Genomic DNA, 14391 nt, shown 5'->3' on the forward strand with positions numbered 1-14391 from the left:
GCTGGTCATGTCTTTTAACTGCTCTGTGAGCTGGACACATGCCCCCTTCAGCTCCTCATCCTGCAGAAAGAAACATCTGCCAGCCTAGGGGACACTCACAAAAATTCTACGTCTGCTCAGTATATTATCTGAATAATGAAAAACAGTTAAAATACTTGTCACAAAAGATAGAGAAATCATTCTGATTTATTTTTAGTTGCAAATGATAGTTCAGAATGATAAAGAATTTTGTTTATTGGAATATAAGGGATGTTGACGGTTGGGTAATTGAAGCTGTTATTAGGCTTATTAGTTGTGTTGTGATTATTGGATTGATGTTAACACAGGAAATTTCTCTTCAAATTTGAACATCAATTTGCAAAGTTAGAAAAGATTTTGGTACACCAACTTTTGACTCACGTGAACTTTATTAAAAGTTTTTGTGTTTTACATTTGTGCTTTCCATAGTGACCCAGATATAGATGAAGTGCAAAAATAAAAGGTTTAAAATAATAAAATAGTAGAGAAGCGTTAGTTTGACACAATCACTAATATAAATATTCAAACTGTATCATAAATTGCTAGAAACATAAAAATCTTTACAGAGCAGTATGCACAGCCAAACTATTGTGGTAATACGATACAAAAGTAGGAATAAGGCCATAAGCTTCTGAGCTCTCTAAAGGCTGGTTCACACAGCAGGATTTTAAAATTGTCGGCCGATTTCCCAAACTTTAGAGACCACACACATGGCGATAAATAATCTGAGGTTTTACAGTTTTGGTGTGTGTTGTGCGGTCACACGGCAATAGCAACACACCACACAAGAACCGATTTCACTCACGAACGTCCCCCGATCAGACGGGACATCTCGCAAACCTCTCGAGATCAAACGTGATTCCAGAGTCAACAAACAGACAAAGAGGATGTAATAGGGATCGTTTGTCCTGTTTTTATCTGAAAAACACGTTTTAAAAAGAGGCGTCAGTCAAAGGAGTGGAGACAACAGGAGCATGAACTGTACTTGCTACGATATGGAGGTGAGTAGTTGCTTTGCTACCGGTGTTTCCTCGCTACTAGGTCACCTCGCTTTCTGATTGGCTATGCGTCACAGTCAACAGGCTTGTGCTCGTTTCCCCTCAGGGGACACCACAGATGATGAGATATCGGGCCAAAACAATCCAACATGTTGAATATCCTCAGTGCAGAGGAAAGCAGTCTTAACACACCACACACGGCAGGATGATTTTATAAGATTATCTTATGACGATCGGGGCATCCTTAAGATCATCCGAAGGGGAGAATCGGTGCCAAAATCGGCGTAATTATCCTGCCGTGTGAACTAGCCTTTAGGTTCCTATGGAATGTTGGTGAGGATGGTTACAATAGTTGATTTAAATTTAAAACGATTATGTGAAAAAGATATGAAAAGTTATTGCTTTACCCAGCGTTGCCAGCAGTTCTGCAGTATACATTAAAGATATGACATTTATTTACTGGGCATAACTATGGGGGTAGAGGAGCAAAGGATGCAGATGAAGCTACTGAGAACATACCACCACCTTAACATAAATTAGGACTTAAACTACAATTCAAACTCTGCTGATCTCATAATTCATTTGATTTGTGAAAAAGAAATGTTAATTCTCCACAAACTGTTGCTAGAAGGCTGAGAAGACCAAAGAAAGAAAATAATCCAGAGGTATATACACCACCATAATCCAAGTTTAGCCTTTAAAATATCTGTTTGATGGGTGAAGTGTCTTTGTAGATTTTCATTTAACAGTCCACACCATTAATTGTCCCTGTATGAGCTAACTAAAATGCCAAACTTGGATTAGTCTTTGAAGGAATTGCTCAACAAACATAGCTGTCTTGCTAAGTGCTACCATATGCATAGCACAGACCAAGTGCTTATTAGAAGCCTTTGGTGTCATCCTCCACCCAGCAACCCCTTGTCTCTCTCTCCCTCCTCCCCTGTTGTTGTACCACATCCACTTTGAGGATGGTAAGGTTAATAACTTGTAAAGGTTGACAAATTAGAGCCATCGAGCCTGAGGTTTTAGAAAGTAGCAGTTTTGAAGGGCACATGTGGAGCAAGAAATTGTAGCAAAAGCAAAAAACTGGAACTGGAACAAAAACAATATAAAACAGAGAACTTCGGCTCTTGCTGATCACTTGATAATCAAAGAAACTGAAACTAAAGTGCCATTTGTATCATCCTATTGTTTATAAACCAATGCCATTTAAACCCATTATTTAAATTGGTTACTTTATTTGTCTTTATTTTATTTTATTTGTCTAGTTTTGCTAGTTTCATTTTAAACGGTATCATTTATGGTGGTATTATTACTGGTGGGTAGTAGCCCGTCCCTGGAAGTTTTCAACAATTAGGGTTTCACTTCCACTGGTTAATAGGAATTTAAAAGCACTTGAGGGAAAACTGTTCTGATTTGATTAAATACAGGATCATGCAAAATAATCTAGTACCACAACCCTTGACTCAGTGAAGCTCAGGTAATCTATATATACATTGTTGTTTGTAGCCCAATAATGGCATTCTTATTTATTGGCCTGTGTAGTAAAGTGTCTATTCATTGAAATGGCTATCGGCACCAATGCGGATTAAAGCTTAATCCACCCAAGCTAATCACAAAACCACAAAGGAAGAAGTAATACCAACCACCCTACCCGCCTATCATATATTATTACTGTCATTATTTAGAAGTAGCTAATAAATGATGGGCTATTTCTGGACTTTGGAATTGGAATTTTAAATAATCCACAGCTGCATGGTTTAATTAGGCCAACCACAACGGTGAGTGAGCTCATGGATGGAGGTCTACTTTGGGAGACATGTAAAGTGCTGCTTCAGCGTCTCATCCTGCCCGCTGGGGTATGTAACCACTTTTGTTTGGTCATGGCTGCTGGCTTCTGACTATGTGTTCAAACTCTAGTCAGTGGACTGATTTAGAGCCTAGGGTTTGGCATGTCCTGGACAAAATCTGGACCTTGACCAGTACAGATTAGATGAATGAGTTCCAACAGTACACACTTGGTCTGCGGCTGGTCAAGATGTCAGGCTTTGAAAGAAACCATGTCAGCATTTAAAACTGTTTTCTAAGTTTTTGATCATCAACAAAGCACACGGCAAATGTTTCCAACCAATGCATTAACCTGAACCAACTAACCTTAGCCCCTTTCTTTTTAACAAAACCACTTATTGAAAATTGTTTAATTAAACACAGTTAGAGCGATGCAGCTTGATTGGAACTTCAGCCAACCAACCTCAGAGAGTATTTTGGGGGCACCAAATACTGGAAGTGCTTGGCATGAGGAACATTAATGGGTTCATTGAGTCTCTCGGTTGCCTCAGCCTTAGGTCACTGAAACAGCAGAAGCGTGGCCAGTTTGTTTTGATAAGAGCCTCACTTTTTTCTCAGTAAAGTAGTTAGAATGACAAAGCCCTAAATCAGGAGCAGAAGAAAAGTTGTTTTAGAGTGCAAAAACAATCATATATTTAATTTGAGTCCATTTAATTTATTTTGCTGTTGCTGAGGGCAAATAATCCTATAATTTAATTTTACTCAGTTACTTGAAAATACTATTTTATAGTTTTTATGAGATTTGCTGTGAAAGAAAGACTTCTCATTTCATTGTTCAATTTTCAGATCTATCAGTTTTCAGCATTGAGTCCATCCATTGAGTGCTTTTATGAAAAGAGCCTGCTGGCACCAATCTCATGATACTTTACAGTATAGCCAAACAATTACACATTTCCTTTGGAAAATATTCACAAATTTTCAGCAACTTCAAAGGTTCTCCTGAGGTTTGTTTTGTGTTTAAGGGCAGTTAACATTAGACTTTTTGTAGTATATATGGATAGATATGTCATTGTTGGTTTATGTTTGTTGCTTTGTATTTGCTTAGAGATGAACACAGTATAACGCGTTAAGCTTTTCATTGAGCAAAAATTTACACATTTATTTTCCAACAGTCTGACACAAGTGGTTCAGCATTTCTCTGTAGAATATGTAGAATTACTAACCATCCCCTATAATGCCTTATGGTTTCCATATAGTACAAAAAAGGACTATCCTTAATACTCTATCCATGCAATATGCATGTTTTGCTTGTGTTCTGTTTCCGATCAGCCTCATGGAGCTCTTATTAGTAATGCAGTTGATTTCAGTAAGACTTCACAGGTGGAGCGCTGATTTGTACAAAATCCATTCAACACTTTGCTCCATTATCCATGGAAATGGCGACCTTTACCCCTTCGCTTCCTCTTTCTTATTCCCACTGGCCCATTTTGGCAATTCAACTGGAAGAGAAATTGCATAAATCTGCAGCTCCTGGTAAAAGAAAGTACACAGTTTCCATTTCACCTTTGTGCTGGAATCATGGAAAGCATGTGACACTGACATACTGTAGGAAACTGCATAGCCTTCCACCATCAGCTCTTTTTCCTCAGTTTGCTGGCTTATTTTAAACAATGTTAAACAGTAACAGTACATTGTTTAAACATTATAGAGAATTGTAACTGTCGATAAGTGTTGACTTAATGACAACAAATCTGAACATCTTGTCAGTGTGTATTATGTACTGTTAAGTTAAAATGCTTTCCATCTTGAGATTACATTTGTTAACTGGCACTATAGCCTACAAACAAGGGCTGAGGACTTGTTTTAACCCTTTATGCACACTATAGACTTTAGGAATTGGGAGACAGGGCGTGACCACCATTTAACTTTTAAATTATTTTTTACAAGCACATTAGCATCCTGTAGCTCTTTACTTTTGTAGTGAACACAACTTTGTCAGCCCTCTATAGCAGCGTCCACTGCTCTCAGCTAAGCTTAGATGTCACAAACATTGAGCGACGGCCTGGTCAGGCGTTCTGGGAATGTGAGAGCAGCAGAACACTTAGCCTTCTTGAGATGAAGCCAGTGTGGCTTGGGCAGCAGAGCTGCCGCGCCCTGCACCACTGCCCGCCATACCAGCTGCCAGCTGACTGTGCCAGAGGAGCGAGGAGGGCAGATCCTAGTCATGGGGAGGAAAATGAAACCAGGCAAAGCTCCTCATCTCCTCTGACTCGTCAGAAATGCTGCTCAGTAGGCCAGCAGTGGTGTCACTGACACCTCCGTATGTAGTGTATTCTCTTACTCCTGTCGTCTGACAAGGCTCAGCTTCGGTAAAGGATGAGTTTTGGAAGCATTCAAAGCATGTTTTTAATAACAAACATTTCATGCTAATTTAAAACCCTATTTGTGATGATAAGATATTTTATAGTTATTCAATGATATCTGTAGAATGGTTTATCCATTTTCTAACAGAAGCTGTAGACAATAAATTTAAAAAAGGACAATATAAAGCATGCTGTTCTAGGATTTTCTGTTATGTTCCCAGAAAGAGAACACTGACCAGATAAATTACATATTGGTTGTAACATCGTAAATTAAACTAGTAAAACCAGCAGGCCCTGGTATGGGATCCATGGCCTAAGCATTCAGTGGTATATTTATAGATATATTTGGCAGGACAGTTTGACTTTAACAAAGAGACCTTTGAGTGCAATTAGTTTCGTGTAGACTCCCTGAGCTCTCTGGTTTGGACACTGATCCAGGATGCTGGAATTTATTGGGAGATGGAGGTCTAATAGTAGTCAAACAAAATTTGACCCATGCAATTACCGTTTTGATAGGCTGTCAGTGTTTATGGAGAGTCTATGAAGTTTGCATGAGAGCTGGAGGAGACGTCATATTTGTCAGTTGTTGACAGCAACAGAGCTCCACAGCTCTGTTTTCATTGAATCACTATTTTATAGTACAGACTCAATTTTTTCTGATAAACACTGGTTCTGAATATATTGTTTTTAATGTGCTAACCATCATATGGGGATGTTGTCTGCAGAGCTTGGAAATGTCTCTTTTCTTTATTTCAGACTGATTTGGTGGACTGATTTGATGTATTATGGTCACTGTACGATGATGCATTAGAGTGACATGAAAATCTTTCACCTGCCGGGATGTTGCTTGTGATTTACCTGCCTGTCCTGTTGGAACCTAAAGAAACCAAGGGTCATCTACTTGAGTTTAACTGTGCAGCCTTTTGGCAGCATTTTTGCTGCACCGGTGTGACAGTGAACTTAGTAAATGACTTCTTTGCTATCTCCCTCATTGAGAAGCTTAGCTTGCGCTACGCATTCACACTGTGGCAAATGTTAACGTTGTACAGTAATGTTGCTCACTCCATGAAGTCATGCAGTAGAATTTAAGCAATGTGTACAAGAGAAGCCTTAGAAGCCTCTGTTTATAACTTAAGGCATTTAATCCTTTCTGGATGAGCTGCTTCAAAAGGAAAAAAAAACACTGCTCACTGATTGGATATTCATAGCTGATACTTACAGGAGAGGGAACCAATACCAAACCATTGGCAACTTTGGTTCTTCGAGTTATATGGATTTTTGAATTACATAGGTACAAAGAAGACATGTAGTTGAAAATTAGGCACTAAAACTAGAGCCTTTAAGAAGTGACAAAATGCTGAGTGTGTGCCATTTTCTTATTGATTTAAAACACAAAGTAAAATAGCTTTGATTTATGGCTTCCAACATTACAAGACTTTTTTTTATTATCCCAACATTAAATCACTTGTATCCAGTCATGTTTGCATGCAACTGAAGTTGTAGCAGCAACAAGGTGCATCACTATGATGATGACTGTTTTTTCTTTGTTCTTTTGCTCCTAAACGTATGAAAGAGCCAGTGAATTTACACACTGAGGCTTCAGTCTGAAGTGCAGGAAAAGTTCCTGAGTACTTGGCACAACAATAGGGCCTGTGAAAAAGTGCTTGTGGCAAAATAGGCAAGAGGCAGGTTGTACCTTTAGATCTTGCTCCAACTCACCCTCTTCTAACAGGATGATTTCTTATGTTCAGACCAAGGCTCCTTATCTGTCCTTTTGTATGAACAGCACATTCTGATTCTAACCTTGCAGGCTTGATCAAAATGTCATTTAAGTTTAATGTTTCGAGAAATTATAAAGAGGAGTTCAGCGAAGAAACTCAGACGTCAGATTAAAAAACAGACACCACTCTATCCACTGTCCTCCCTCTACAATAAAGGCATAAAAACGCCCAAAAAAAAAAAAAAAAAACAGACACCAGTTAAAGCGTGTGGTGAAGTCTGGAGCACGGCAATCGATGTTCCACGTCAGCCATCAGTCATGACCTGGGAGCTTCGAACAGGAAGTTGTCTGCTCGTGCTCCCAGCAGCGTGACTGCTGCCTCCCCTGTGCCTGTCTTCTCCTTCTGGAGAAGAAAGCAGGAAGTGCTTTGATGCTCCTCTGGGTGCTTTTCATCTCATCACCCCCCACCCCACCCCCCCCCCCCACCCCACCCCCCCACCCCCCCCCCCCCCACACACACACACACACACACACACACACACACACACTCTTCCATCTGCTCACATGGCTCATGTTTGATGGCCGAATACACAGAAAGGATTATTGCTGCTCAAGTAAAGGACAGGCCTCTCTCTCATCAACATCTGTCCGTGAGAGCTTAAGTTGAACTACTAAGGAGTGCAAGTTCTAAAACATAAAATAGATCATAGCAGCTCCCGCATTGTGGACATGCAGGCAAGAAGTAATTGACTGAATTGTGTTTGAGTATCATAATATATAGAGCATCATTTTGACACATAATGATTAATATCAATCCTACTGACCTAAGGTAGTCTTTGATTTAAAAGAAGGTCAGGTCTTTTAAGGCATTTAACAAACACTTGAACCTTTTAGGGCGCGATCACAGTGGCAGTCCATAGCGTGTCTAAGCACTTCACCCATAAGATCCAGTCTGTTTTATCAGTGTGATACACTCCTTTGCCCTGGCAAACGGAGAGGTGTGCTTCGGCATGGTGCACTTCATGCAAAAGCATGCAGGTACTGACAGCCGTCTTTGTGGAGATCTCCCAGAGTGTTCTGGTCGTATCTGTCTGAAATAGCTCAAAATAAGCCAAAAAGTAGCTGTCATGTTCTTTGGGTTGTCCTCCGACTCGACCGCACGTCTCTTTTATTTTTTCATGGTTGAATCTGATTAAAATGACTCAAAGTAGGCCACAAAGTCAGTAAAGTAGCTTTGTTAAACCCCCTTTTATAGCAACCAACAACTAAACTAATTAGAAAAAAAAACACATTAACAAAAAAGTGTATTAATGAAAGAAGCCTTTTTTTAAATTGACATTTATTTTGATTTCCTACTATGTTTAACACTTGCACCAAACTACATAAAGCTTCCTGAAATGTTATGGTTGACTTAAGCAGTCCGTAAGTGGAGGAGCTCAAAATGTTTTGACTTCACTTTTGGGCTAGGGTCATTTTGCATGTCTTTTTATGATTATGTCTGTCACGTTTTGGGTAGGAAACAGGGAGAGGAGGACCCAAGTGCAGAATCACTAATTATTTATTTTAACAAAAAGGCAAAAAACAAAAACTTACAACGAAAAATCCAAAACGTTCCGGACCTTCAGGCATACAAGCCTTAGACAGTTCAGATGGACGGCCCGGAGGCCGAACAAACACAGGGGAAAGTTTTGGGGGACGGCCCAGAGGCCGAGCAGACACGGGAGAGAGTTCAGGTATGGACTGAGCCGCAGAGGAAACGTCGTTGGACGTCGGCCAGACTGCAGAGGGAAGCTCAGGCATCGGCTGGATCACAGAGGGAATGTCGTCGGACGTTGGCCAGACCGCCGAGGGAAGCTCAGGCGTCGGCCGGACCGCAGAGGAGACGTCGTCGGGTGTCGGCCGGACCGCAGCGGAGACGTCGTCGGGTGTCGGCCGGACCGCAGCGGAGACGTCGTCGGGTGTCGGCCGAACCAGCGAGGAGACGTCGTCGGGCGTCGGCCGAACCAGCGAGGAGACGTCGTCGGGTGTCGGCCCATATGCCGAGGGAACCTCAACTTGATGACGACGGCGTTCAGCAGGCACGGGAACAGGAAGCTGACAACGCTCTGCCGAAGCTGGTGGCAGACGGCGTTCAGCAGGCACGGGGACAGGAAGCTGACAACGCTCTGCCGAAGCTGGTGGCAGACGGCGTTCAGCAGGCACGGGGACAGGAAGCTGACAACGCTCTGCCGAAGCTGGTGGCAGACGGCGTTCAGCAGGCACGGGGACAGGAAGCTGAAAACGCTCTGCCGAAGCTGGTGGCAGACGGCGTTCAGCAGGCACGGGGACAGGAAGCTGACAACGCTCTGCCGAAGCTGGTGGCAGACGGCGTTCAGCAGGCACGGGAACAGGAAGCTGACAACGCTCTGCCGAAGCTGGTGGTAGACGGCGTTCATCAGGCACGGGGACAGGAAGCTGACAACGCTCTGCCGAAGCTGGTGGCAGACAGCGTTCAGCTGGAACGGGAACAAGCAGACGGCGCTCTGCCGGAACGGGAACAGGAAGCAGACGGCGCTCTGTCGGAACAGGGACAGGTAGCAGACGGCGCTCTGCCGGAACAGGGACAGGTAGCAGACGGCACTCTGCCGGAACAGGGACAGGTGGCAGACGGCGCTCTGCCGGAACACGGACAGGTAGCAGACGGCGCTCTGCCGGAACGGGGACAGGAGGCAGACAGCGCTCTGCTGGAACAGGGACAGGTAGCAGACGGCGCTCTGCCGGAACGGGGACAGGAGGCAGACGGCGCTGTCAATGTCTTGCACCAGGAAGTGTGGCAGATATTGTTCAACTGTCAAAAATGTTCAAGCTAATTGGAGAAGTATTGATAACGCCAGTTCAGGCAGGTTACATTTGCTTGAGAAAAAAAAAATGAGTCCAGTCAAACAGCCCTGTGGGTCCACCAGCGCAGCAGGAGGGACCACATGGACAACCTTTAAACGTCTAATGCTCAGTCACCTAACCTGACAGCACCTAGGTTCAGCTCACTGGCTTTTGGGAGAAACATGGTTGGCGGTGTCACATAAACAAAGAAAGACTTCCAATTGCACCAGGAGGACTACCAACACTGGGATTTTGGCCTCACAGCCTCTGTCCAGAAAACATGCTCAGACACTTACCCTCTCTGAAGTTTCTGTCCAAGAACATGTCTGAGCCTTTAATGACTCCTGGACTTAGAAGGTTTTCTATGGACACACATGAAAGGAGATTTGTAGTGAAAATAAGAATCATTGTCTTCGGTCACTTTTCTGCCTTTTGTATCACCGTAGAGTGATAACATTAGTTATTAACTGACTTTGAACTTTACTCCTCCCTGTCTATCTTAAGGTTCCACAAGCTGCTGTTTTGTCTAGCTGATGACAAAGGCCGAAGGTAAAAAAAAAAGATTCATCAAGAGTTTCTTTAAGTGCATTTCAACTCCTGTACAACTTTAATTAACGCATAACCTCCAATGGGTCCATTAACATTTTTCTCCCTGAGCATAGCAGGTCTTTTATCCCTTCTAAGCCTTTCTGTGCCAGTAAATACATTAGCAATTTAAACACAAACAGGTCTAAATGATGGCCTGCAGCTCTACTGTCAGCTGAGAAAACATGAAAGCCCCTCTTGTAATCGCTGCAATTGAAAGGCCAATCAGTCGCCCCTCAAACAGTTTTGCCTGGCAGGGATCAGTGAAATACCATTCTAATGTTCTCTGCTCTGCTTCACTTTCACCATACAAACAATCACTTTGCATCCCATGCTACCTTTATCACTGGCATGTCTAACTATAATGACTTTTAAGAATAAAGAATATTGATTACAAGGCAAATTCTCCTAAATTTAACAGTGCAAAGTATTTTCTTTTTCTTTTTTACAGATGATAATCTTGCTAACAGGTGATCCAGGTTTAGGATACATTAAATTCAGACAATACCACAATGAATGCACGATTCGAAAATCATTGATCTCCATCTTCTACAAGCAAGCTTAACCTGCTTGTTCAGTTGTAAAACATAAACCGTTCAATTGGACTTTATCTATGTTTGTTGGCTCAGATTTAGTTGTCTCAGACTGCACTGAGGACTGAATTAGTTTAGTTTTATAACTGTTGCTCCAAATGTCACCTTTTCTCTCCTGAAAAACATCTAAAAAAGTCTGAAGAACGTAGTGTTACACTGATGTTGTTAGAATAAAAAAACACAGGATAATGAGCTTTTTACAGTGTAAAGGGGGCTAATATATCTACTCCTTTTCCTCACATATTATTTTCCATGTATCTCGGTGTCGAGGCAACTAATTGATTCTTCTGAACTTCTTCTTTTTTTTTTAAATCATATCCCAGTGATTGCTTCAACCAGCAGCCATATAACAGGCTAATATGGCACGAGATCAAGCAAAAAAAAAAATATTGCTAAAATTGTAAAAACTGTCTGTCAACACTACAGAAGAAAATGTTACTTGTTACTTTGAGACTATCAAAAATATTTTAAAACCAGAATTAGCTTGTATATTGTTTAATAAAGCCAGACAAAGCCACCAGGCTTTAATGTAAAAAACTGTGATTCTTTTTCAACTCGTACAAGGGAATTGCTCAAATAAACCTGCCCAAACCACTTCGTTTGTTTCCAGCTTTCTCGTCACTGTGGACCTTTCAAAGGTTAGCTCAGAAACAAAACAGAACTGTAACACTAACGACCTAAATGTACAAGCAGCACCAGACAATAACCTTCATTTTTCTGCTAAGTTTAATTGCTAGGTAGTCTGGTGGTTTAATCAATGTAATGGATCATTTCCAAACAATGTTTTACATTTTAATCATTAAGATATTTGAAGATTATAAAGCAGCACAGGTTTCAGAATATCATAATTCCCCTTTTCAGGTTTCCTGTAAACGTTTGTGAGAAGTGGAAATTAAAGGGGTTCTCATTATTGTTTCATTGTAAATAAAAACTGTCAACTTATATTCTGTCTATTGACTTTTGCCAGATGTGTCTCAATGCAACAATAAACAATCAATGTAATCACTTTAATGAACATGTTATGCCATTAGTTGCCTGAAGTCCCAAGAAAAGGAAGAGAAATATGGATGAATGTTCCAGAGCAGCACAGCTGTATGTGTGTGTTAATAAAGTTGGTCTGGGAACAGTTGCTCTATAAAGTCCTAGTGCCAGCAGCGACCCCCAATTAAAGGCTTTGCTGGTGTTTCTTTGGCATAAATCACAAGTTTAACCCCAGGAAGCTTTGGGTCCTGCCCTCCTCAGCTGTCCATGTTTATATTTAGTGCCTCAGGCAGAAAGATGGAGCTGTGGTGTAGGTTTACTATGAAACCCAAACTGCTGGCCTGTTTTATAGAGTGGCCCATGCTTTTTTTTCTCTCTCTCTCTCTCAGTGGTCCATGTGCAGGTATGTACTGTATCAGAGACTGCCCCCCTCTGTGCTCCTGACATGGGAGCTAACACAAGGTTTCTGTTGTATAGTCTGAACCCATAATCAGCCGTAGCATTTCTTAATCTCCATCTGTCAACTCACAGTTACGGTCACTGCAGATGTTCTTGGGGCCTTCACCAGGTTCCTGTCTGCTAAATGAACAATACGTATTACCCATGACAGTGCTTTTAAATTCCATTATGAAATATTGAAATACAGAATATAAAATGTTTTCTAACTGTATACAACCATGAGCAAAGTAAAAAAAAAATTTTTAGGTTTATTTTTGGCCTTTTTGCCTTTATTGATAGGACAGTGGATAGAGTCGGAAACAGGGAGAGAGTGGGGAGAGACATGCGGGAAAGTGGCCACAGGCCGGACGCGAACCCGGGCCGCCCGCGCGAGGAGCAAAGCCTCGCAACATGGTGCGCACGCGCGCTGCCGCTGCGCTATCGGCGCCACCGAGCAAAGTTAATTTAATATTGTTTTTTTTTTCTTTTTCAATTATACAAGGAGTCAGTTCAGACTAAGTTCCAAGAGTGCTGGTAGCAGTGTTGATAGAGTACAAGAGCATAGGGACTTTTTAAAGGAGCGATATGTGAGATATCTACTCACTAAAAAATTTAAATCAGCTTACTATATCATCAGACATGAAGGACATGTTCTCCTAATTAACAGTAACAGTATCCCATTTTTAGTAGTTGAGCATATTTACAGTAAAGACCATTTAAGTGAACTATGAAGGCAAAAAAAACAACAAAATAATCATTCATTAATTGTAATCGAGCAAAAAAGGTTTAGTTAATCGCAATGTTGATTTGAGGTCATATCGCCCAGTTCTAGTTTAAAGGGTTTTCCAGCATTAAATTGAACTGACCGACTGTTGAGCTTTAAGACCATAGATATGTACATTATCATTTCAAAAAAAAAAGAAGCTATGAAGGTAATTATCTCCATGCAGAGCTTCAGTGTGAATCAACATTTTAGGCCCTGCTTACACAGAGGCGCTGTGACAGTACGACTAAACAGTTGCGTAACGAATTGGCGCCTTCACATGGCGTCAGTGTTTCACGGGGGTGAAGACGCAAGCTTTTGAATTCGAGCTCCAGGGTGGAGCGAAACTGATACGGGGGGTGTATCGCAGCCATGTGAACAAAAAGGAGCGAACTCTCTGGCTTCGATGACCTCACCACATCCCCCCATAAATTTGGACATGCGCAGTAGCCGAGAACAAACTTAAACAACAATGGTGGTGGATTCACTTGTGTTATGTGTGCTTCAGCAGCTATTCGCGTTGTATAGTCTCTTAAAACAGAACCATGACATGATAAGTCTTGTACGTCGCCGCCGAAAGAGCATCGAATACTTGCGGCAAATAGCTCAACCTTTACCTTTACCCCTTTGGGCGACCATATGCAGAATTTGGGTAAGACTTGGGAGAACTCGCCGCTGAGGAGGATGTTGTAGAGTAAGTGGTTATACTGGTCGGTGTCGCGCGTCGCGTTGTAAAGTTCCACTGCCCACTACTGGCCAGGCATGAGAACTACCAATTACTATCAATTTAACTCAGGCAAGACCTGCAGTGTAGACGATCTGTACTTTGAATCCGGAGTGGGGTCGTTTTGCTGCGTTTCTGTCACAGCCTTAGGCATACTATATTTATTGGTATAGCGTGCAGCCAAAAGCACAAGACAGTGAAGCTTACCCATACAGCTTCCTCTTTGCATACTACATCATATCTGTCTGCTGTATTAATACGTGAGAATCACATATCAAGAAGTTTGTAACAAAGTATGTTATATCCTCATCCGGCAACTTCACCCTGTCCTGTTCCTTGAACCTTATTCTTTTGAATAATCAGGACATCTTCTGCTTTCCTTCCAAGAACATCTTATCAATGTCTAAGAATAACGGGACAAGGACAGTGACAGTGACTGTCAGATTCAAAACTAAAATGACGCACACAAGCTCAGATTCATGAAAAAGAAGACACAGGGAACAGCGGATATGACAGAAAGTACTGGATAACTTGTATGACGCACAGAGCAAAGGACAAAGG

The sequence above is a fragment of the Symphodus melops genome, assembly GCF_947650265.1.
Source record: "Symphodus melops genome assembly, chromosome: 15".
NCBI lineage: Eukaryota > Metazoa > Chordata > Actinopteri > Labriformes > Labridae > Symphodus > Symphodus melops.